The sequence below is a fragment of the Pseudomyrmex gracilis genome, unplaced genomic scaffold, assembly GCF_002006095.1.
Source record: "Pseudomyrmex gracilis isolate BER0280 unplaced genomic scaffold, ASM200609v1 scaffold_101, whole genome shotgun sequence".
Lineage (NCBI taxonomy): Eukaryota > Metazoa > Arthropoda > Insecta > Hymenoptera > Formicidae > Pseudomyrmex > Pseudomyrmex gracilis.
Genome location: NW_018020685.1, coordinates 207,245 through 229,559, shown reverse-complemented (window position 1 = coordinate 229,559; position 22,315 = coordinate 207,245). Strand labels below are relative to the sequence as shown.

The window sequence follows — 22,315 nt, the reverse complement described above, 5'->3', positions numbered from 1 at the left end:
AACCCGATTCTTTTCCCCCTTTCCCGATCTACAAAAGCGTGCGTGTGCATGTGCTCGCTTGTCCGCGCTCGTTGGCGTCCGATATCAACGTCGCGGCAGGGAAAGTTAACCGACCAAAGCGGCGAGGAGAAAGTGAAAGCTATTTCCGGGGTATAGTAAGCGTCGCGGCAACATAACCGAAGCGAAACGACATCGTGAAGGTGGACTGATATTAACGACCGTCTGATTATAGCGCGATTAGCTTTCTTTTTGGGTATTCGGCCAAATAAGAGATATATTTCATTAAGATATTTCGGGACATTTTGTAACACATTTCAACACATGAAAACTAGGATGCTATTTATGTAAAAATAAGAAAGTGTAAGAGCAGTGTGTGAGATAGTTATATTTGTATCATATCTCTTATATATAAAAATAATTTTATATTTACTTACAATCTAATTTTATCTAATTTAATTTGCTATATACTCTAATATTATATAAGATAAAAAAATTTCCGCGTCTGCAACACGCAAACGTTTAAAGAGATGATATAAATGTGCATCTCAAACACGTTTTCTTTTTCAGCGACTTATACAACCGAGTTTACATATTCTGTTAGTATTATTAACTATTTGTAATAAATACCTGTCATTTAATGACCTAAGTGTTAAAATTCTTTGTAAATGTTACGTTCAAAGTGGCACGTGAGGGTCATTCTTGAAATGACTCTCGTAAAAACGGAAACACCACAAGGCATTTGTCAACACGTAGATCACAGTACTCATTCTTCTGGATGAATATCGATAATCTTTCACAGTTTCTTCTCTTTGCGTCGAAGGTTGACGTTTTTACAGTAATTGTAGAGAGCTTTAAAAAAAATGTTTTTTTTTCTTTTTATGACCTCAGTAACACTGACAGACCAATCGATCTGACAATCACTTTGCGAATATTGTTTGAAATATTTATACCGCAAATTTTTCAAGTACATGATGTTATTACCTACTTGGTCCCATCGTGATATCATATATGGCAGACTTTGCCACTCCTTTGGAAAGAATTTCTCTTGTGCGCACACAAATATAAAAAAGCGGTGTTCACTTTCCCATTTGGCGGAGCAAATCGTGTCGTCGAAAACCGGGTCGACGCAGAGAAAGTGAGAGTATAATCAAGAGCGCCGCTCGATCGTGATGCAGCTGTTATTTAAATAAAATCGTACACTCGCCGGGATCTCTCGATATCCCGGTGTGTCAAAGTGAAAGGTGTTAAGTGTAAAAAATTCTCAGAAGAATGTTGCGTATCTTCCGAGATTTTGATATTTAACACGCGGAACTCGTTATTTTACTTCCAATGTTTTAATTATTTATTCATTCTGCGATAATGCAAGTGATCCGCACAAACGTACAAAACTTTTATTCCGGAGCGTTATCTTTAAATTTGAAAATCAAATCAAAACTGAATCCGGACTTATTATCTTCGTTAGGAGTTAGCTCTCTCGGAACTACTTGCATACAATTACAAATGCTGCCGACTGCGTGGATGTACACGTAGCGAAAGCGACGAATTTCAATAGTGTATCGTTTCTGAAGCTTTCCCACATATACCGACTTTCGATGTGCCGGGCCTTTCGGGTCGTAGTGAAAGAGCGAGAGATATAGCGCTCCGTTTCTACCACAAGCCGCGTGGTGACCTGTTCACCCACTTTGAAGTTAGTTTTACGTTTCATTGTTCACACGTACACAGAATCAACTTGCTCTCGACTTCTCGTTCGGCGCGCGAATCTTTCATTCCATACCTACGACACAACCGAGTAAGAGATATTTGGATATTAACATTCCGAGACAAGCGGACTTTGGGTCAATTTGTTTTACAATGTATACAGAATAACTTCTTGATAAAAAACCAAGACGTATTTAAAAAATGTAATTTGGAATTAAAAAACAAAAAAAAGGAAATTAAGAGTATGAAATATTCGTACTCTTAGTTCATACACGTTGTAAGATCTGAATCCTTGTGAACATATCTTGCTAACGAGTTTATGATCCGTCTAACGACTTTTCAAACATTGGAATTAGGACGAAGGTAATTTGCCACCAAGAAGGACGGTTCCCGGTTCGTTTTGTTCGTGTCGGCGACGAAGGTCCTACGACGCTTTTGTCTGGGCACAATGTCCGAGCCGCTCTGTTACACAAGGATGATGTAGGCATGTGTGTCTAACAGCTTTACCCACACAATGATCGACCTCGAGCTTGGTTAGTTGGTATAACTCATTAAAACAATTATTGCAGTTAGGGTAAACAGTATTAAATGTAGGTAATGATTGTCAATTAGCGTGTTTAATCGTAGATAAATAGCTGATGCTATTTTGTACCGATCACGTAAAAAGATAAATAAAATCTGAATGGATTCTGCGCTTATGTTCGCGATAACTTACGTACGTAGATGTTTCAACGGTTTCGACTGTAAGCAGGATTGTTACGTTGTGCGCGCGCGTATGTGTGTCTAGAAAAAAGTCTCTACGTTCGTCCGGAAGCGCATGACTCGCGGATAAATAAAGAACGTCTTCGACAAAGATCGCTCCCGGGTTTCTCTTTCAGGCCACTCTCCCCGAAGGACGAGCGTCGACCGATTAAGACGCAGCAATTATTGGCTCGAGACCAGTTCCCGCTATTCCAGTTCCACGCGGACGGCGTCTTACGTAACTCGCCCCATTGTGAGATCGCATAAATAATCTCGCGGGATCCGTTATACTACCGTTGCAGGCGTGAATGTGTGAGACGAGACTGTACGCGATTATAACCTCCTTCTGCGATTACCACAGTTTCGTGCAACCGGCACGTTTTTCCCGAATTGAAGGCAGACACGACATTCTCCCGCGTATTTTTCATTTTGCACCCACTTACACGCAATAATCCTATCCGACGACGCTACGAGAATGTCTTTTGAGGTCGCCGTATCCTTTCACTTGCGAGAAAGGTGTCCTTCGTTAGTGTCGAAGCGCATATGTCGTTTAGTCATTCTTTGAAAGTCGTTTCCGGCATTTGTTTTTTTTTTTTTTTTTTTGCGCAATAATCTACAAATTAGATCGTTCTTCTAATTGAAATTCTTAGTTCGACATATAATGCAATTCGTGTTTTATACGCGTGTTGATAATTGCAAAATTTTTGCCGAGTCAAATAAGTACGCGTTAGCGACTACACACAAGGCTTCCTCATATTTTATGTGCCTACGTTTGCGACTTTCTCTCCATTATTACGAACTCGCGCGGAGGAGAAAAGGGCGCGTTGTGTGTATACTCGCGTTTGTTTCGCGGGAAAGTAGGTTTACGGTCGAGTAACAACGCCTATTCGTCGTCGGATATCTCGGTATAATACTTATCTTCATTTACATCTCGAAGGACGACGCGCGATACATATATGTCGCGATCTATATCCTGGAATCCTGGTTGTATCAGGAAAATAACGATATTGTGACGGCTGTTGCGCGCTGGTTTTTTTTTTTTTTTTTTTTTTTTGTTGCGAGAAATCGCATCAACGTAGTTTGTATGCGACATTTAATTATCAAGACGAAATTTCGCAACGATCGTCTGAGTTGATTTTGATTGTGACGCGTGAAACGTTGCTTAATAGCACGGGATTACATCGTTCTCGTTTTGATTCGTGCGTATCTTTCAAGGATGTTGTGTATGTATATAAGCGAACGGAAACGTTGGTGAAAATGAGATAGCCTTTGCCACAACATCCTGTGTCGCGTTTCAAGATCGGCGATGATCTTGCGATTACACGATGCACCCGTAACTGTGGGAACGACAGTCGCGTGGAAAACCGCAATTTCCTTGAAATACGGCTCGCCAATTCGAGGATATATTTACTTTCTTTCCCGGTAAAACGTCAAATATACGCCCACTCTTTAAGGAGTTATTTCATAATTTTTTTATACGACAAAAAAAGATTGATTCGTAGGAAGGGAGAGGTCGGGGTTAATTGTGTTAAACCGAGTGACTTTGACTTAAGTTTGTAGCGGATAAAGTCTTTTTTTTTATTTGTTCTTATTTGTGTTTTAATTTGTTGCCGAAAGAATGTATAATAGCTAGTCGTCTTTTAAATGTTTTTTAACAACTTCACACACAAATGTGTGTGTACGCGAGCTCATAAAATAGAAATAAATACGACAACTGTTACAATCGTGTGGAAATATTATTAATGGAAAATAAAACAGTTTAAAGTAGTTAGTTGCTCATTGAAAGTAGAAGGAAAAAAACAAAGTTATTTGCGCTCCATTGTCTTCACTCTCAGACAAGAAGAGCGAGCGGTTCTCCTCCTGACCTTGTCACAGAGTTGAACGTCGGGAGTTAAAGCGCGATATCAGTACCGTAATCCTGACCAATCAGCGAACAAACAGACGCGGCGGGAATAAAGGTGAGTCTAATTGGTGCAATTTATATTCAAACGAGAGGATCGCGACCTTGACTGTTCATCACATATGTGGCGGCAAAATTGACAACGTGTTTGCGTTTGAGGCGAGATTTATATAAAAAAGAATTACAATAGAATATAAACTCTATTAAATTATATCAGAGAAGGAGAGAATAAAACTTCAAAATTGGAAACTTTGTTTCGCCGAGCCATAAAAGTGTTGAAAGAAGAACTCGAGGAAACTTGGGAAAAAGTCTTTATATTTTAACTTTGAAAATATCTCGATGTGACTCGTGACTGTTCGGTCACGTTGGTTCGTCTCGCTGAAACATTCTGATAAAACGTTCTCGAGAGGACAATGTTTCGTTTTATATCTATCAATAGGATATCGCCCTCCGGGAGAGAAGGTCGTGCCTGGACTTCGACCGCTCAATGACGAAGAAGAGAAATATTTAACAATAGGCGCGCATATAAATGTGTGTAATATTCTTTAATCAATTGTTCTTGCAAACAATCGCACAATTTTTTAGCAAAATTTTTTTGCGCTCAAAATATGTATTTCTTCAAATATAACAAAATTGCGTAAGTAGAATTTTGCGCGGATTATCTCATTGCGTTTATTGCGCAACAAACTAAAATACTGAACCCGTCGTTTTTTTCTTTCCAAATCGAATTTGCAACAGTTACGATAAATCGACGAAAGTTTTGCAACCGCGCGAGCTACTTGCATGTTGTACATACAATCTCGGTCACGTGTATTGCCTGTGCTCGAGCGCATGCAACTGATAGTGTGTATGTGCATAATGTAGCTAAAAGAATGCCCCACGAAGGACGTCTCTGATGATACGAGTGTGCGTAGGACATCGTGTGTCGCGCGCATTGCTCCGACAACAACGGCTATTTTCAAGTAATCGACGTATCGCCGAAGGTCGAGGAGTTAACCTTCAACGAGAGCCGCGCCGTTAACCCGTGAATGTTCGCGCTAAAAACGCCGCGGTTAAGACTTAGGAAGTATTCCCTTCTTCTGATTGCGCACAATGAATATATATTTATATGCCAGAAGAAAAAAAAATACCGTTTCAAAGTTATTTCCGTATATTTTCTGCTTCTTCGTTTCAACGTAGACATCGCGCGCGTCTATCTTAGACAAAGAGTTGTGCAATTTTTTCTACCAGAACACATTCAAAGTAAATCAATGAATATAATTGTGAACGGAGCGGACGCGTGTTGTTCGTGTCAACATCTATCTGTCATTCAAGGTTGAACTGCGCGCAAAAAAAAAAAAACACTTTTTAGAAGCGTCACACAGCACACACGAATATATATCTGTTCTCGCCTGAATTCTCTCTCTGGCAATTATACGACACATTTGCTCCAAGGTAAAGGTGATGGAAGAATTATGATATTGGCATTAAAACGTGTATTTAATTAGATTGCGTGTTATTTTTCGCTTTTATGGATTGGCCTCTTCTCTTCGTGATCCTTCACTTTATTAGTGCTTATGGAAAATTCATAAAAAAACGTACCTAAACTACTTTTTCCGGTTGTATTAAGTGCTTTTCCGATTGGTGAGTGTAACGGTATCTACTTTGTTTTATTATTGACACGAATGTTGATATTAGTAACATAAATTTTCGAACACGCGTGCGCGTACACACACACACACAGACACGTACACTCAACGTGTATCTGTTTTAGTCGCGCGTGCAAAGCGATGCAGTCAAGCATCCTGCGTCCTCGAACTTGGCATCGTGCTTGTTTTCCTCCGTTCCCGCGTCCCTTGTCTATATCCGTTTCTTTGCATTCAGTAACGCTTATTTGTGCCACGCGATTGATAAGACTCGATTGTCACCGTTGCGCATTTTCCTTCTTGCTTTTCTTGACTCGGTTCACGGTCGAATCACGAGAACTCATGTTGCCGTGTCTTTTTAACGAAGAGATAGTTTTTTTGCTTTTCTATCGAAATTAAGAGCGACATGTGATCATTTTTTTTAAATAAAAATATTGATTTGCGCGGTGTTTTGTTCACGAGCGCTATAGATGTTATCATTTTTGATAGATGCCTAAAAGAACAATTACTTTTACGAATGTTATTCTTCACGATGCAATCTGATTATGACGAAACAAGATCTCAGTTGCCGATAAAGTTAATAGCTATATATTTATTTAGCTATTTTTTTTTTTTTTATGTAAGAGAGTAAAATATACATAAAAATGTATTATGTACTCTCTTTGCTTATAATGCGAAAAAGTGTTAATTAAGTAAAATTAGAAATGTACGCATTTGTACGCACTCACGTTTCTCAATATAATGAAAACCGAACTAAACTGGGGTAAAACAAAATTACGCAGTTTGATAGTCACGTGGATTCCATGAGTGCCGAATTTCAGGTCGAGGAGGAGCCATAGGAGAGAAGCTTTTGAATGGATAGGCAGCCCCCGGGCAAATTTACTCGGCCTTGGCCTCCGACATGCCTGAACTGCCATGCCGGGTACTAGTCATAGTAATGTGTCGTCGTAATACACGGCCGGTCTCTTAGGAAAAGCGCTTTTACGGGGAAAAAACATACAGAAGAGAAAGAAAAAAAATTTCATATACTGTTCTTTAATCGATTTATTGAATTTGTTGATTTTGGAAAAAAATAGATTTATGTAAATATATGTATGTAAATATATTGCACTTTTTTGTTGCACATCATATAAAGAATAAACAGTTAACATATTTTTCATTACACGAACCATCGAGAAAGCAGATATTAATATTAAGGTTCAAGTACTTGAAGAACTTAATTTTCTATTTTTTTCATATTGAGAGACTTTCAGATTCTAACTTCAAAAAAATTCAGATTTTCGAAACTCGGAACTACTTATCGGTAAAATGATAACACAAACTAAGGAAAATATTTTATCTTTAAAAAAGCAGACGCGAGAAGATGTTATCTATAAGCATGTGCGTGCTCTCTTGGGGAATTTTGGCTGGAAGTCACTGGCTGGAAAAATGAGCTCACTCATCCTCTGATACACATTCGAATTATCTTTCTCCTACACCATTAAGGATCTTGCCACCCTCCTGAAAAACTTTGGTCGCCGAATCAAGGTCGAATCCTAATTCGTTTTACTTTTATCTCCTCTTCTTCTCGGCTCATACTTATGTATTCTACAAACGTGAATGGTAAAATGTTTTTGTTATAAAGGTAAAAAAAAAAGTTACAATTACTTGCGCAATTTGCGGTCGATTCTGTGAGATATGTTTGAACACACAAGCTCTATCGATAGAAAAGACGAATAATCGGATTGCTTTTTTAATCATTTAAAAAAAATATTGTTATTTTTTCCTTTGATGTGTATTTCGATACTGAAAAAGATGAAAATGAACAGACGATGTCTACACTCGTTGTATCATAACCTTTAACCTTCAACCTATTTTTCCAAGTGTGACTTCTATTCACAATGACACCCACCTTCAAATCTGACTCTAGTTATCCCAGTTCCTCGAAAGGTCAAATTGCTGCCCCATCTAATATATATTTCCGGATACTATGACGACAAAACATTGATTACAATATAATCACCTATAATCTATCGGTGATGTTTCTTATTACTTCTGCTCTTTCTCTAAGAACGCTCGTAGGAAAAAACTTATTTAAGATTTTAATTTAATTTTAGCATTTTAATGCCAATTAATTTTTCTAATAAATATTTATACATTACATTTTGTACATTTTGCACTCTGACGTTGATTCATGGAAGCGTTACTTGAGATTTTCTTTCTCAGAATTTTATATTTACAACACATTTTACATATTTGACATGTTATAATATAATATAACATTTATTATATATATACATATATATATATATGTATATGTACGTATGTATATATAACCACAATAAATTCAAGTGACTCAAAGATTAATTTAAATTTTTCTATTATAAAATAAATGTTTATTTTTTTACACATGTTAGTTTTAATTAAAATATATTATTACATACAAAAACAAACATCTTAAAGTGAGTTTTTATTTTCTTGTATTATAACTGTAATAATATATTAAGTTTGACTGAAATGTGTGTGTGTGAGCCTGTTGCTTTCTGATTCTTTTAAAAATACGAAACGGAAAAGAGACTGATTGTGTTGTCGTCATTTAATCAGAAACTGACACGCGCGTAACGAGTTAACCTGGCGCACATAAATAGCTGCCTGTTGCTATGGATGGGAAGGTGGAACACGGTAGTGGGACGTTGCTGGGTTGTGCACCCCGGTGCAAGCTGTATCGATCCGACGTCCTACCCGGTGCAACAACCCACGCATATTGACCTCATACGCCCCTGTAGGTCGTGGAAGATAATAAGGCACGCGTTTATCTTATGTTTTACAATTATAATTATTACAACGTGCGATTACGTTAAACAATCTTATGCAGCACTTAATGCGAATATTACGCAATAAATATCAGTAGTAAGTAAATCATTTGACGAACAAGAGAAGTAGACAGAAGATTTTTCGAAATTTTGAAAAAATTCGAGGAAACAGTGTTGTGACGACTTCCTCAGCTTTTTGTTTCAAAAAGTAACAGTCTTATTACATGTCAATAGATATACGATGAAATATGTTCAATTTATGTTACAAAAGAAGATCCGGGACGTCTCTGGGGTTTTTTTATTAAGAAAATAATCATTGCACGATGCTTGCGAATAAAAAAAACAATAGTAGTCTTTCTCAGGTTCTTGTTTTAAAAAATGACAGTCTTATTACATGTCAATAAATATTACACGATGAAATATATTCACTTTTTTGCAAAAGGAACCTTAGAAACGTTTCCGTTTATTAAAAAATTTTACCATCGCGCATAAGTGTTCACGCGCACGAACGGATAAAAGACTGACCTTCTTTGAACACAGAGCTCTCTTCGAGTTTTCAAATTCTTCAAATAAGACTTTTATTAGATTCTCAGAAAGTAGAAAAAAATTGTACATTATTCTCAACGTGTTTTTTAACAATGAACGGAATAATCGCATCTTAAAGCGATTCAATAACTGCCTGTCGTCATTTCTTAACTTACAACTAGGTGATTATTGGCAAAGGAAGCGACATCTGTTCCGTTGAAGGATCGCTCTTATAGGCTATTTCAAATCATCAATGGTTTATTTTATGAAGGACACGCGATTTCTCTTCTCTGTTTGCCTTGAAAAGTCAGAATGCAGGAGGCAGAAAGACCTTATGTAAAAAAAAGGGGGCCACACCTGCATGTAATCGGTCTTTAAGATATCTCTTTAGGATTTTTTAAATTAGAAAAATACATCAAATTCTCTCTGTAAGTTTATCCGGAAAGACGCATCAAATTTATTTTCACGTTTTTGATGTTTGCTCGTCAGTGAAAAACTGAGTAAGAAGCAACTGAATCAAATTGGTTTTTTTTTATTCTATTTTTTTACTGTTTATTACTTTGAAACCATTTGTCTGTGATTTGTCTGTCATTATCCTCTATTGAACAATATAATTAATTCTGAACCGGGTGAAGGCTAGGTTATAGATGGTTATGAAGTGAAGAATGTAAGCACAAAGACACAGCCTTTCGACCACGTGAGAGGAGGCTATATGTATCTCGTTACGCCCTTTTGTAGACGGAGAAGACCGTGCTGCGCTTCGAAGTGTGAATGTAATGTATGTAATACGCTTGATAAAAATGGACAGGTGGCTTGGCTCTTTCGACAACGGGTGCTTCGTTTACTCGTAACACCTGCTCGAATCAACCGCATTTCGTTATGTCAGGCTCGTGCTCAAAGAGATGAAATTTTTTCGTATATTACACTTTTTCTTAAACATCAGAAAAATTTGCAGAACTCCCGACAAATATTTTATCGCTATGATTGTGTTTCGCAGGATTTAAGTTTTTTCTAAGACGCGATATAAAATTTCTTGTTAAATAATTCGAGCTTTGCCTCAGACCTCCCTCAGTTAAACCATCATCTGCATCCGACGGGAATTGACCGAGTGAGGTATAGCCAAAGCAAAGTTTCAATTGCTCGAGTGTGTATACATATTTCTCTCGCATATATGCGGCAAAGCAACTTTGACTTTTACGGTCCTGAATGTTGTAACCCCATGCATAGCCTTGTGACCTACATAAACGGTAGTTGCCAGCAGTCATGTGCCAAACGCACAACTCGGGGTGTCTGCCTGCCATGACGACGATCCACAAAATCGGCGTACGCCGACCGGAACACCTGGCCGTCGGCGCACCCGCGTTTACGATGACCCACGACAGACGGTTGCGTGTAATTTATAATATTTAGATCTTTGGGAGGATCGTTTGTAGTCAGCCGATTCCATTTTATCAAAATCAAAATAGTATGTAGCATGTATCGAGTATTGTAATCTATACTGATGTATTTACACGCTTTTATATTTTTTAGTGCATTTTCCACTTTAAACGCAATGAATAAATCATAAGCTTTTACAAGAGTTAAATCACACTGTTTACACTCTGTAAGTGATATTGATACAAATTGCGCGGCACGCAATTATATCATCAGCTCGCGATGTGAAATAAAAAACACGATTTACTTATTCCGTTTTAGCGAGGGGGAGAATCATTTATATCACCTACATCGTTCTACATAGGGGAATTATATTATCTTCCGTTACAAAATGGACATTAATATCAAAGGAGTGTGAGCTCGAGTGTATCAACGGGCAGGTGGTACGGCACGGGCGCGCGATGGGTGACCTCGAAAAAGAAGAACCGTATATTTACCACCTTTGTCCGCTGTGTGCTTTCAGCTTGCCCCATCGGTTACTTTGTTTAATGATTGAAAAGTATTTTATTTTATAAAAAGCTTGACGAGTTTTTTGTCATCGCGGTTTAGAATGGATTCGCGCGCGGATTGTAACTGCGGGAGGAGTGGTTTTGTTTCGTTATTGAGAATTAATTCCTTATCAGCTTTTCAAGCCAACTCACAGAGAAACGCGCACAGTACTTACATTCGATTTTGGGGACAGGTGCGCGAAGTATGATTCGCAAAAACGAAAAAATGACACGACACGGCAGCCCACCTTGGCAGCTCGTATTGAGCTCGACTCGATCGAGAGACTCTCTTTCGTATGTGTGTGTGCAGCTTTTTTCAGTCGTGGACCACCCGAAAACTGTGTAGTTTCAGACAGAGGTAATTCGATACCACGTGTGTCGCCCGTGTATGCTTCGATACTCTGAACATCAGTGGACGTTTTCGCGAAGTTCTTTGTCTTTGCAAAAGAACTTTGTCACTTCTCGACGAGGATAACACTTTCTCGACGAGAGAGAGCTTTATCAAAAATTCTCAAGAAATTTCTTTTCTTCCTGCAACATTTTTCATTGTTCTAAATCTTTTCTTTACACGTAACTTGTGGATGAAAAATGTTCTATCTAGAGTCCGCCGTGTTCGAAGAGTTAAAAATATTCAGATTAAAGCCGAACAGTTTCTTTTTTTATTTTTTTATTTTTTTTATTTTTGAGTGATACGTTTTATCTATCTGATTCTTCGATGACGACTACAAACAGGTATAAATCGATATTTGAACGCGCTTGTGTTGCGATCTCCGGTATTTTCCATAACGAGGGATTGGGTTTATTCTCAGCTAGATCAACAGGTTGGACTGATGCGAAGGTGTGTCCATGCCGCAGGTTGGAGAACTTAATGTGGGGTGGTAAAGCCGTAGTCGTTCATAGTAGGTGAGGGCATGCCGGGGCAAAGTCTAATGGCGGAGTAAGCGAAGAGGTTGCTCTGACTGACGTCACTATGATGCAATGCCAAAGACTGTGACTGTGTGCTCTGCTTCCCCTTCTCGCATCTTCGACCGCATCTGCCCTACGGCTGACATTGACACTGCTCGAGGCATCGATTTGTTCTTCAACGAAGTAAGAACGAATCGAGGGTCATCGTTTACCGGTCAATCGGAGGTTATCCTGAGTGATTTACCCTCCGACGCGTTTCTCTCGACCGAAAGAATCGCCCTAGGGCAATTGCTGATCGATGTCAAACAATGTTTATAATATAAAAAATATTAATTAACTTTCTCTAATTGTTACACGGTTAGAAGAACGTCCAAGTTAGCAAAAGTTGACGAGAATGTAATTTGTGCGACGTTATATGTAGTTATACGAACCTTCGTTATTGCGAGGTTGATTCTTTAATTGGCCTCAATGTTACAGCGAATTGTGTGTTCGATGTGAAAGGAAGTTCTAAAATTGAGCGTGTGTAATATTTCATTTGAAACACTCTCTTCTTTCGCGCTGATCGATGCTTCGCGTGTAATGACTATACGTGTGACATCGTTTTATCACACGTATAGTCATTTGTAAATTTGACGTGTGTGCTATATCACTGATTAATACTTGAAGCTTTCAAATAATAAAGCGTAGGTAGATACGTAGAAAGAAGTAGTGCGCTAATTTGAAGAAATTTATATCTTTTGTAGTGTTTACTTTTGAAAAGATCAAATATATAAAAATATATATAATAAATATATAAAATAGCAAATTGTAATGAAAACATAATCAAAAAGTAAATTTATGCTGTACTGTATACTTTTTTTTGTGCGCATAACAGTCAATTGAGTCTCTGTCGTGTCTATACATACCAATACGAGGTAAATTAATTTATTTCTTGATTACCGTGTGAAACCTTGACCTTGTGCGTCATAGCTGACTGTAGATTCGGATTATATTTCCAGTGACTCATACTATGAATCGTCTCGACTGTCGCGACCGAGCGACGGTCGGTGACGCTTAAACGTCAAACGAATCAAAATCTCATCTTTGAAAAGTTTATGCATAGGATATTCAAATCTGTTTGATACATTATTTAGTTTGATCCGCTTGATTGCAGATAATAGGAACCAGAAATAGCAATTTTATTGAAATCTTAATATCATTTTGATTGAAGAACCAAATATAGATTAGAAATTATACATAAACAACATCTTACATGTTTTTGTCTTCCTGTATATTGTGACACTTGTAATATTTGCTTATTATCTTGCATCATATGAGAAAGCTTAAAGATATTTGCATATCGGCATTGTTTCGAGAAGGCGCGTTGAGGCGCGTCCCGCGTTTTTCTCCCGATATATTTTTAGGATCAAATCGGGTGGATTAACGATCGGATCGTTCTTAGAGATCTGCAATCGACGTCGCAGGGAATATATCGTTCGACTCAGAATACACCGTTTCTCGACTGACTCGTAGTAATTTAGAGTGATTCAGAAGCCTTTTGCGTTAGCGAGAATATTTATCCGCGAAGACGAGAATCTCATAGATCTCGAGACAATATTGTACGTGTTAAAAGCTTCGATCGTCGTCTTTTCGCGCGCGTATTTACGTACGCGACAAGCGAGTGCATCGTCCTGTAGTCGTATCAATAACGAGAAGATAATACGCTCTCAGCTTTGCAGAGCAAAAGTTTATTTGTATCGTCAGCCGTGTACTCGCTGTAACACTTAGTGCGCGCTAACGCAAGCTATGAAATTTTAAAAGTTCGCTGCATCTATTGACATTGTCGATAAACATGTTCAAAAAAACTATTCCCGAAATCTAATTTCAAGTGCAGTAAAAAAAAAAATATTTCAGCTTGACGATATTTTTTATATAATAGACGTATCTTTTTAAAGTGCTGTGCAAAAGTCGCGCGAATCGATTGAGTTTCGAAACTTGTCGATTTTATTTCTCGTGATTTCTGAAATAAATGTTCAAACATCACAAAATACAGACAGGTATTTCCACTTTTTGTTCGACTTGCTTTTTATAATTCAAAAAGAAAGCATCTGTTGCGACCACGCTGTTGATCAGAAAGAGAGAAAGAGATAGAGAGAAAGAATCACCACTTGGTTATTCGACAATAAAAATAATTTGACGATGAATGAGGGGATAGAGAGGTGATCAGAAGAGAGAGAGAGAGAGAGAGGAGAGAGAGAGAGAAAGACTATCGTAAGATATTTTTATTGGACGTCTGCAGTCTGGATGCACAGCCGGCCGTTCACCCGTTGCACTCGTGTGTCGCTTCGCACTCGTACGCGTGCTCTCGATTGTTCTCTTCGCTTCTTCTTTGCATCGTGCGTCGCAATTTGAACGTTTATTAACTTTAATTAATAAAAACAAATTCCGCAATCGAGAATTTTTTATTCAAATATTTCTGTGAGAATTTATTATTGTAACAAGTAATTTAATTTTTTCTCTGTGATATGTGAGAGACTGTACTTCTTTCAGATCGATACAATAATTGCTCTTCGTACTTACAAAAATGAGTGGCTCGCGATCGAGTGTTTATATATTTTGCTTTCCAATAAAATTTTTACACGTCTTTGTTGCATGGCCCTGAAGTCGTTCAAGATCAAGTCGCGTGGGTGAGTCTGCGTCTTGTAGGAGGGACGCTGAGTGTTGAGGGGGTTGTCCGAAGGGTGGGGCAAGAGACGGTCATCCGTAGAACGGACGAACCGACAGACAGGGATGCACCGACCTTGGGGGGATTTTTGTGTCTACCGTAGTGCATTAACCCCGAACTGAGAGCGAGCATGGCGTGCAGCGCGGGATGGAATGAGGGCTTCTTCAGTTCTTTGTCTCCCTTTCCCTCCTTTTCTTGCATGGCGTTCCGCCCTTTCATTCGTCCTACTCGTATTTCGTCCAGTCAAGACGTGTCCCACTCAAACTCACGCCAGAAATCGGTTACTTCATCCCCTTGGAACTTCATTCCGAAATCTCGTCTTCGCCAAAAAAAATATGCGTTCGACACATTTTTTCGAAAAATTTATTAATTACATTTTTTTTGCAAAATCAAATATTTCGTGTCGCGAAATTAGAATAGAATTTTTAAAATTAAATTAATGTTAATTAAATTTATATTAGATAATCTTGTTTATTCGTAATTTCACATTTAAGACAAATAGTAATGGAGATTTTATTCGACTCGATAAGGTATGGAGGAGCGTTCAGGCATTAAAATATTTATGAAGGAATACGTTTTCACGCATGAGAGAATTTCTTTCACAATCTGATAAAAACTACTAATGTATTCTAATAACATTTGGTACAAGTGACTGCTCGCTTTAAGTTCGTGAAACCAAAATGGGTTAGCTTATTTGCCGAAGCGAATCTTGTCCCTTTCATCGACCAAGACCTTGATTCGTCCGTCGTTCCCTATCGCGTGACATCCAATTATGAAGTGATTCGAAGCTCGTGGGGTTGGAGGGAACAACAGAGGTACGTCTGTGAGCTTATCTGTTCTACACGACTAGCAATTAATTCAATAACAATGGTTGTCGAGCTTCTCATACTAATCAAAACTGACCTCACGGTTCAATGAGAAAAAGTCTTTTCGACACTGATCAAAGATGTCACACTGAGACAATTGACAAGATTTAATCCGGTTTTGCATCACATAGAGATAAGAGAGAACTTATAGAATGACTAGCACTCTATACACACAAATCGACACAAAGAGTAAAAAAGTTCACGCTTCTGATTACATACGAGATAATCTCGTTATAAATTACAAGTAACGGTAAAAACACAATTACAATTAGTTGATTGTTAATTTGTTTACGATTATACATGTCAATCTTCAAATTGATTCGTCTTCGCTTATTCTCGTTGTTCTCTGGTACTCGGAACACAAAGAAACTGGAGCTCTTGTGTTGACTTGCCGAAGGAGAAGTAAAGATAAGTGTGTGTGAGAATGGGATGGCACGACCTCGAAGGGCGCGGTCGAGTTCACACTAGACTGAAGCTGCCCTTGTGCCTAACCGGCCTTGAGACGGCTCGACTGCCCTACCCCTCGAGACACAATCCGGTGTTCTCATACTCTCGTGCGAGTTCTTTTTTTTCGTACACACAAAGATCAGCAGAGTTTCCTAAATCTTCTAACTTCGTTTTTGCGCAGAAATCATCACCGATAAAATCTTGGATCTAATCAATTGCGATGGATCTGTATCACGATCCAATTGTCTACTTTTGTTTAAAAACTTACATTTTAGTAACTGAATAATGTTAATTACATTATTAACTTACATTATTAACTCGGAAATAAATTTTGGCAGAACATGTGTTGCACCTGAGACAAAAGCATTTTCAGCGTTTTTCTTTAAATATTAAGTATTTATCAGTTTTTTAAACAAAAACAAAATGTGTGTTCTACAAAATTATTTTTCAAGACTATTATTTATTACATATAGTTTTGAAATATGTCGAACCTAGAAGTTCTATTTTTTTGTAGTTTAGTAGCGTATGCTTCACACAGATCTTTTCGATTTTCTCAATCCTGAGGAGAAATATATATTTTTTATTATATACTAAATTAAATAAATGAAAAAAAATGAAAAATAAGAAAATACAATGTGTTTGATATAGAAAATGTTATTAAAAACAAAAAAAAAAAATATGTTTCCGCCCGGGATCGAACCGGGGACCTTGTGCGTGTGAAGCACACGTGATAACCACTACACTACGGAAACGTTGAAACTTACTGCTACAAATTAAGTACATCAACTGCACACAGACATTCTAGTTTTCATTTTGTACAGCATATGAGTCGTATATTTAAATATCTAATGATAAAATGAAATACAAGCACTCTGAAACTATTTTTATTATTTTTTTTACAAAATACTTATTGATTGCTGCCAAAATAAAATAAATTTCTAAAGATGACACAATTAAATTGATTCGAAAATTGCAATCAGCACAAGAGAGAAAGCATCTTATAAATAAAGCGATCGCAATACTGAACTCGTCGATTTCAACTTTTACTTTTACTAGAGAGAAAGTGTACGGTCGTTGCATCTTTTTCAACTTTGTTTTTCACGCTGCTGTAAAGATTCGCTGTTTATACATTGTTACATGGCTTATTATTAAATACATTGTTACATTGCTTATTGTTATCACACACACATTGTTGCGAGCGTATGTACGCGTTTGTACGTACATACAATATAAAAAAAAAAAGATAACTAAATTTTACTTCTCCATTCCGAGATAGAACTTAAATGACACAGACTCAAGTGACCCCTATTGACCCTACGAGCAGCGAGAGAAAGAGCACTCCGTGAAACTCTTCGTGATCTTCCTGGATTTCAACGTCGCTGACGTTCTCAATCGGCACAAAAATGTATTGGGGAAAGTGCGCTCTTTGCACGACTTTGTACACAATTCGCACAGTTAAAATAACATCTACACGTTTTACAAAGTTTTTGTTGTCTAGATAAAAAATAATCAAATATCAATATATTTGATTGAATAAATATTTTCATTCTTTATACTTTTACAAATATTTACACATTTATAATGTTTTTTATATTACATTATTTGTATACAGAATTTAAAATAATATTTTTTTGACGAAGAGAGAAAGACAAACATACAGCGTTTATGTTGAATGTTAAACTTATAATGCTTTTGCAACACGTTTGCGTGTTCACGTTGTAAAATACCAACGTTTATAATTCTGAAGATTAAAAAATTTCCATCAAATTTCAGTTTAAATGATTTTTTGTTTTTTTTTTTCACTTTTGTTTGCTGATTATAATATCGCAAATTGTTGAGTTTTGCGAAAGTTTGATATCACCTAATACTATCTCGTAGCCAAATACTTTACATGTAATCACAAGGTCATTCTCGACGAAATTTTTATTTACCCCAAATTAATCAATTCAAGGTTTCGCATATCGCACGCATATCGCTCAAGGTTATGATATGTGAATTACAAATTTTTTATCACTTTTTACCCGATAAGGTCAGACTTTTTATCTTTTGACTTAAATATCCATAATTTTTTTTTTTTTTTTGAAATTAATTTGGAACGATTTGCGCTTACACAATAGATATCACATTGTAAATAATACGATATAATTAGCAATCGATAATACTTGAACATAATTAAAGGCCAATTTTATCATATCGCTGTTATAAGAAATATTTGATATTTTTGCCACTAACTTTTTCGTGAACGGAAATATTGCTTAGTTTGAATGTAAAAGTTAATTGTATCTATATCTTCTTGTTGGTATGTGTCGACATGTGTTAATAAATAGCTTTGTATATCTAGTTGAGAAAGTGTTTAATTTGTGTGATATTTTAACTTGATATTTTTTATCACGCTTTTTATTAAATGTTAATATTACAAGTCATCAAGCGTTTGCAAAAGTAGAATTAGAATGCAAATAGGAAGGAACTATATAATCGAATGACGTTAAGTGACTATAAAAAGAAAAACTAATCTGTCTATCAGTGATATTTTATTGGGATCGATCAATTGCGCCGATTGTGTGACGTAATCGAACGCCGGGTCGAGACAGACAAAAAGCGGGAGAAATAGGCGCGATGCGACCTACATTTCGCTACATTTCGTTTGGGTTCGCGTTACACAACCTGCATACGACGACACAAACGGAGAGAGCAATGACCCACTGTGTCGACGCGGAACAGGGTGACTCTACGTTGTGAAAGCGTGAGACGGCGGCACGTAACCACGTGGCCCACGTGAATGGCCACTTTCGAGTTTCATGACGCGTGCAACACGTGGGCGAACAATCGTGAACGCGCTTTCCGATCATTCCTAAACGACACAGAATAATAATGATACTTATCTCGGCGATAAACAGTCGGCGAGAGCGCGCGGCACGTGCCAAAGACATTAGATTAAACATTGCCTGCGCATATGATGGAGTTTCGTGAGTAAGAATGAAAAGCGATGTTTTTATTCGTAAAATCAATCATCACGAAATTATACTTTTAATGCATTTTTTTATGTACGTAAAATAAGTAGAATATTTGATTGTCGCGTGTGCTAATGTGTGTTTGATGATGGTGTTTAAAGGTTAAACGATCAGTGTTCGTCCCAAGCCATTTTGTTAGTGTAGATTCTCGCGTGTAATTATTCTGGCATTGACTTGGCCACGAGTAACCAGAGCACGTGTCAAGGGCGTCGATCGATTAAGTTTCCCACGCGCTGTTATTTAAGATTTTCTCGTTTATTTAAGTAGATTTTTCCAACCTGTCACCGAACAAATAAAATGGTTCGAAAATATTTTTGCGTCGTGGATCACAATAAATTAACCGATATAAAAAAATGTCTCTTACTGACAGTACTCATTCCAGTTATTCGAAAATAAATAAATACATCGATTTATTTCAGTAAAAAAGAGAGTATAAAAAGAGGGAGAAATTTTTTTATTGCGAACTTAAACAATGTAAGATTAAAAATTTATAATTACATTCTCACTTAAGTGAATAATTAGTTACGTAGCACAAACATTAAATATGTGACGTTAAATAAAAATTTAAAAAACGATATATTATTTTTTTTTTTAGGAAGAAAACACAAGCTGATTTTTCAGAACGCAAAATGTAGTAACAAGACACGAATAACTTTCACTGCCGGAAATTTGCGTTATCGTAGCGGAGACTCGGTGAAAGTAAAGGAAATTATACTTCGTCTTCTTCTTCTTCACGTACTCTACTACTATCTTTCACATAGTAGCTGTATCGCAACGATCACATTAGCTGAACCAGTTGAGAACTTTCTCGCTGTCGTATACATGATTCTATGGAATTGAAAATTTTTCAGGAATGTAAACAACACTTACACTTTATAATGCTCGTGTTTGACGTTTTTAAATCTGAACATTAAAAAGTTGCACAACTTCACATTTTACAAAGAAAAATGTGGAGATGATACGGCGAGTATGACATATTCTATTTTTCTTTCTTTCTTTGCGAATTCTGTGTATTTTTTTACTGAGCATGAAGTGTGTTCAGTTTTAGTCAAAGGAGTGACAGTTGTAAATTTACCAGCCTCTAGCCATTCATATGGTTTGGAAAATTACGCTTTGAGTTTTTGCGAAGATAAACAAGACAATTGTCTGCACAAGACACGATGTGTATCCGTGTCTTTTTTTTTTTTCACTTCGGTTCACCTCTGTGTGTTACAGAGGACACTAAAAATATATCGCGAAAGCATCCGCGCACCTAAAGTCCGAACAACGGGCGAAAGCTGACGTTTCTACTCCCTGCTTTATTATTATGGCTCGATCGACCGTAGAAGCATATCTCGAAGGGTACACGTGGGCGAGGAGACTAGTGAAAATGTGCGAGAAGACGCTAAGTAGTGATGGAATTGATCGAAAGCGAGAATTTTCATTTTGAACATTTACGTCACGCCGAGCACATACATTTTAACTGAACAGTCATCAATTATTTTTATATTTGAGAAAAATTGAATTATATCTCTAGAGGTACTTTACATTTTTTTTTTAATTTTTTAAATTACTTCATCTTTTGTATGATGGAATCCTTCCAACAATTAAAAAATTTTGTGATTAATTTGATTCTTTTTCACACGGCGCGTATACAAATGTTCGAACATGTCTGCGTGCAAAATGTCAATGACGTCTAAAAATAGCGGTCGATTCGAACTAAGAAACGCCTCTTTCCAGGAACGGTTAACGTTAACGGCCTGAGATCGTAGTATCCAAAGGAAAGTGTGTGCGAGCAAGTACACACACACACACACAAAATCAATATTTTTTATTACATCTAAAGACTGAAGAGTGTTAGATTAAAAAGAATGTAAATATTAAATCTATAAAATTACGGTATAACCAAAAGCACATACAATGACACACGCAATTGAAAATTAATATTTTTAGTTATATATTATTCTTATAGTTGTATAGCATGAAATTTTAAAACAGAGTTCACATATAATAGCTTACATATGATTGGTATTTTACATGGACATATTCCTTGCATTTTGTTCCTTGCGAGTAGATACATGTATACACGATATTAGCACATTCTTGTGGTTAACCTTGAAGAATCGTCTTCAGAAATCAATGTAGGTCATATTGTTCGTTTAAACAAATGCGCAACTCAGCCTTGAATCCGCCTTGGTTCGCTGAATTATTGGGACAACAAATGCCAAACGAGATCGATTTTAATTGACCGAGTAATGCGATAACACAATCTCGCTTTTTCACAATACAGAAATATCTTGCGAAGTTTTCTTCTATCGAATAAACGTAGTTACACACACACACGTACATATATACATATATGTAAATATATATACAAGTCAAATAAGGATACTTTAATTATCGGGAAAACACGCCGCAATACGCGCGCGTATAATTAAAATTTCGAAGTTTAGACTTTGAAAACAAATGTAAGCAGTTTTTGTTTTTAGAAGCATTAATTTTATTTATTTTACATAATATTTTATTTTCTACGAGCAAAAATAAATAAAACTCTTAATATAAAAATAAACAACATAAATCTTCGTTTTGTTTAAAAATATTTAGATTTATAGACGTATTATGCCATACGCGCATGTAATGCTCGTTAATTAAAAAAAAAATGTTAATTTTAACTAAATAATCCGATAAGCTCTATCTTGAATGAATAAATGCGAACACGTGGCTGACAGCTTATGGTTGTTTACACGTGTACAGTTGATTATTTTAGCTGTTTTATATATTTTTCACTATTTTGCGTGATATAAAATTTTGAGAAAAGTTTGTTATCGTTTGTTATTATAATTCTCCTACTTAGGACTAAACACGCGGTTATTCAATACTTTTGCTAAAAAGGATTATAAAGTTTCCATTGCGCGTCAATTTTTAGTTTTGTAATTTATAACGTCATTTATTTTTGTGCTGCTAGCTTTTATCTTCTTTTCGATTATTTAAATTATGTGTAGAGATAAATTAAAACGAAATCGTCGAATAACCAATCGTTGAAGGAAAGAAATTGAAAACAAGAGGCAACCCTGAGAATAATAAATTCCACAATTTTTAGACTATTCGACGATCTGCTTTATTTGCGAGACACCTACTCAGTTTGCTTTTAAAAAAAATTTTTATGACAACAAGACTCGTGTAAAAAACACTATTCTAA

General features: G+C 36.6%; 1 protein-coding gene and 1 non-coding gene across 2 annotated transcripts in view; one reads left to right on the top strand and one right to left on the bottom strand.

The window, feature by feature from the left end:
- Positions 1-22,315, top strand: part of LOC109855905 (KH domain-containing protein akap-1) — a 156,290-nt gene that overhangs the window by 6,444 nt on the left and 127,531 nt on the right. The window lies entirely within an intron of this gene.
- On the bottom strand, positions 16,806-16,878 carry Trnav-cac. Its single transcript has one exon. It is a non-coding gene; the product is annotated as a tRNA-Val (tRNA).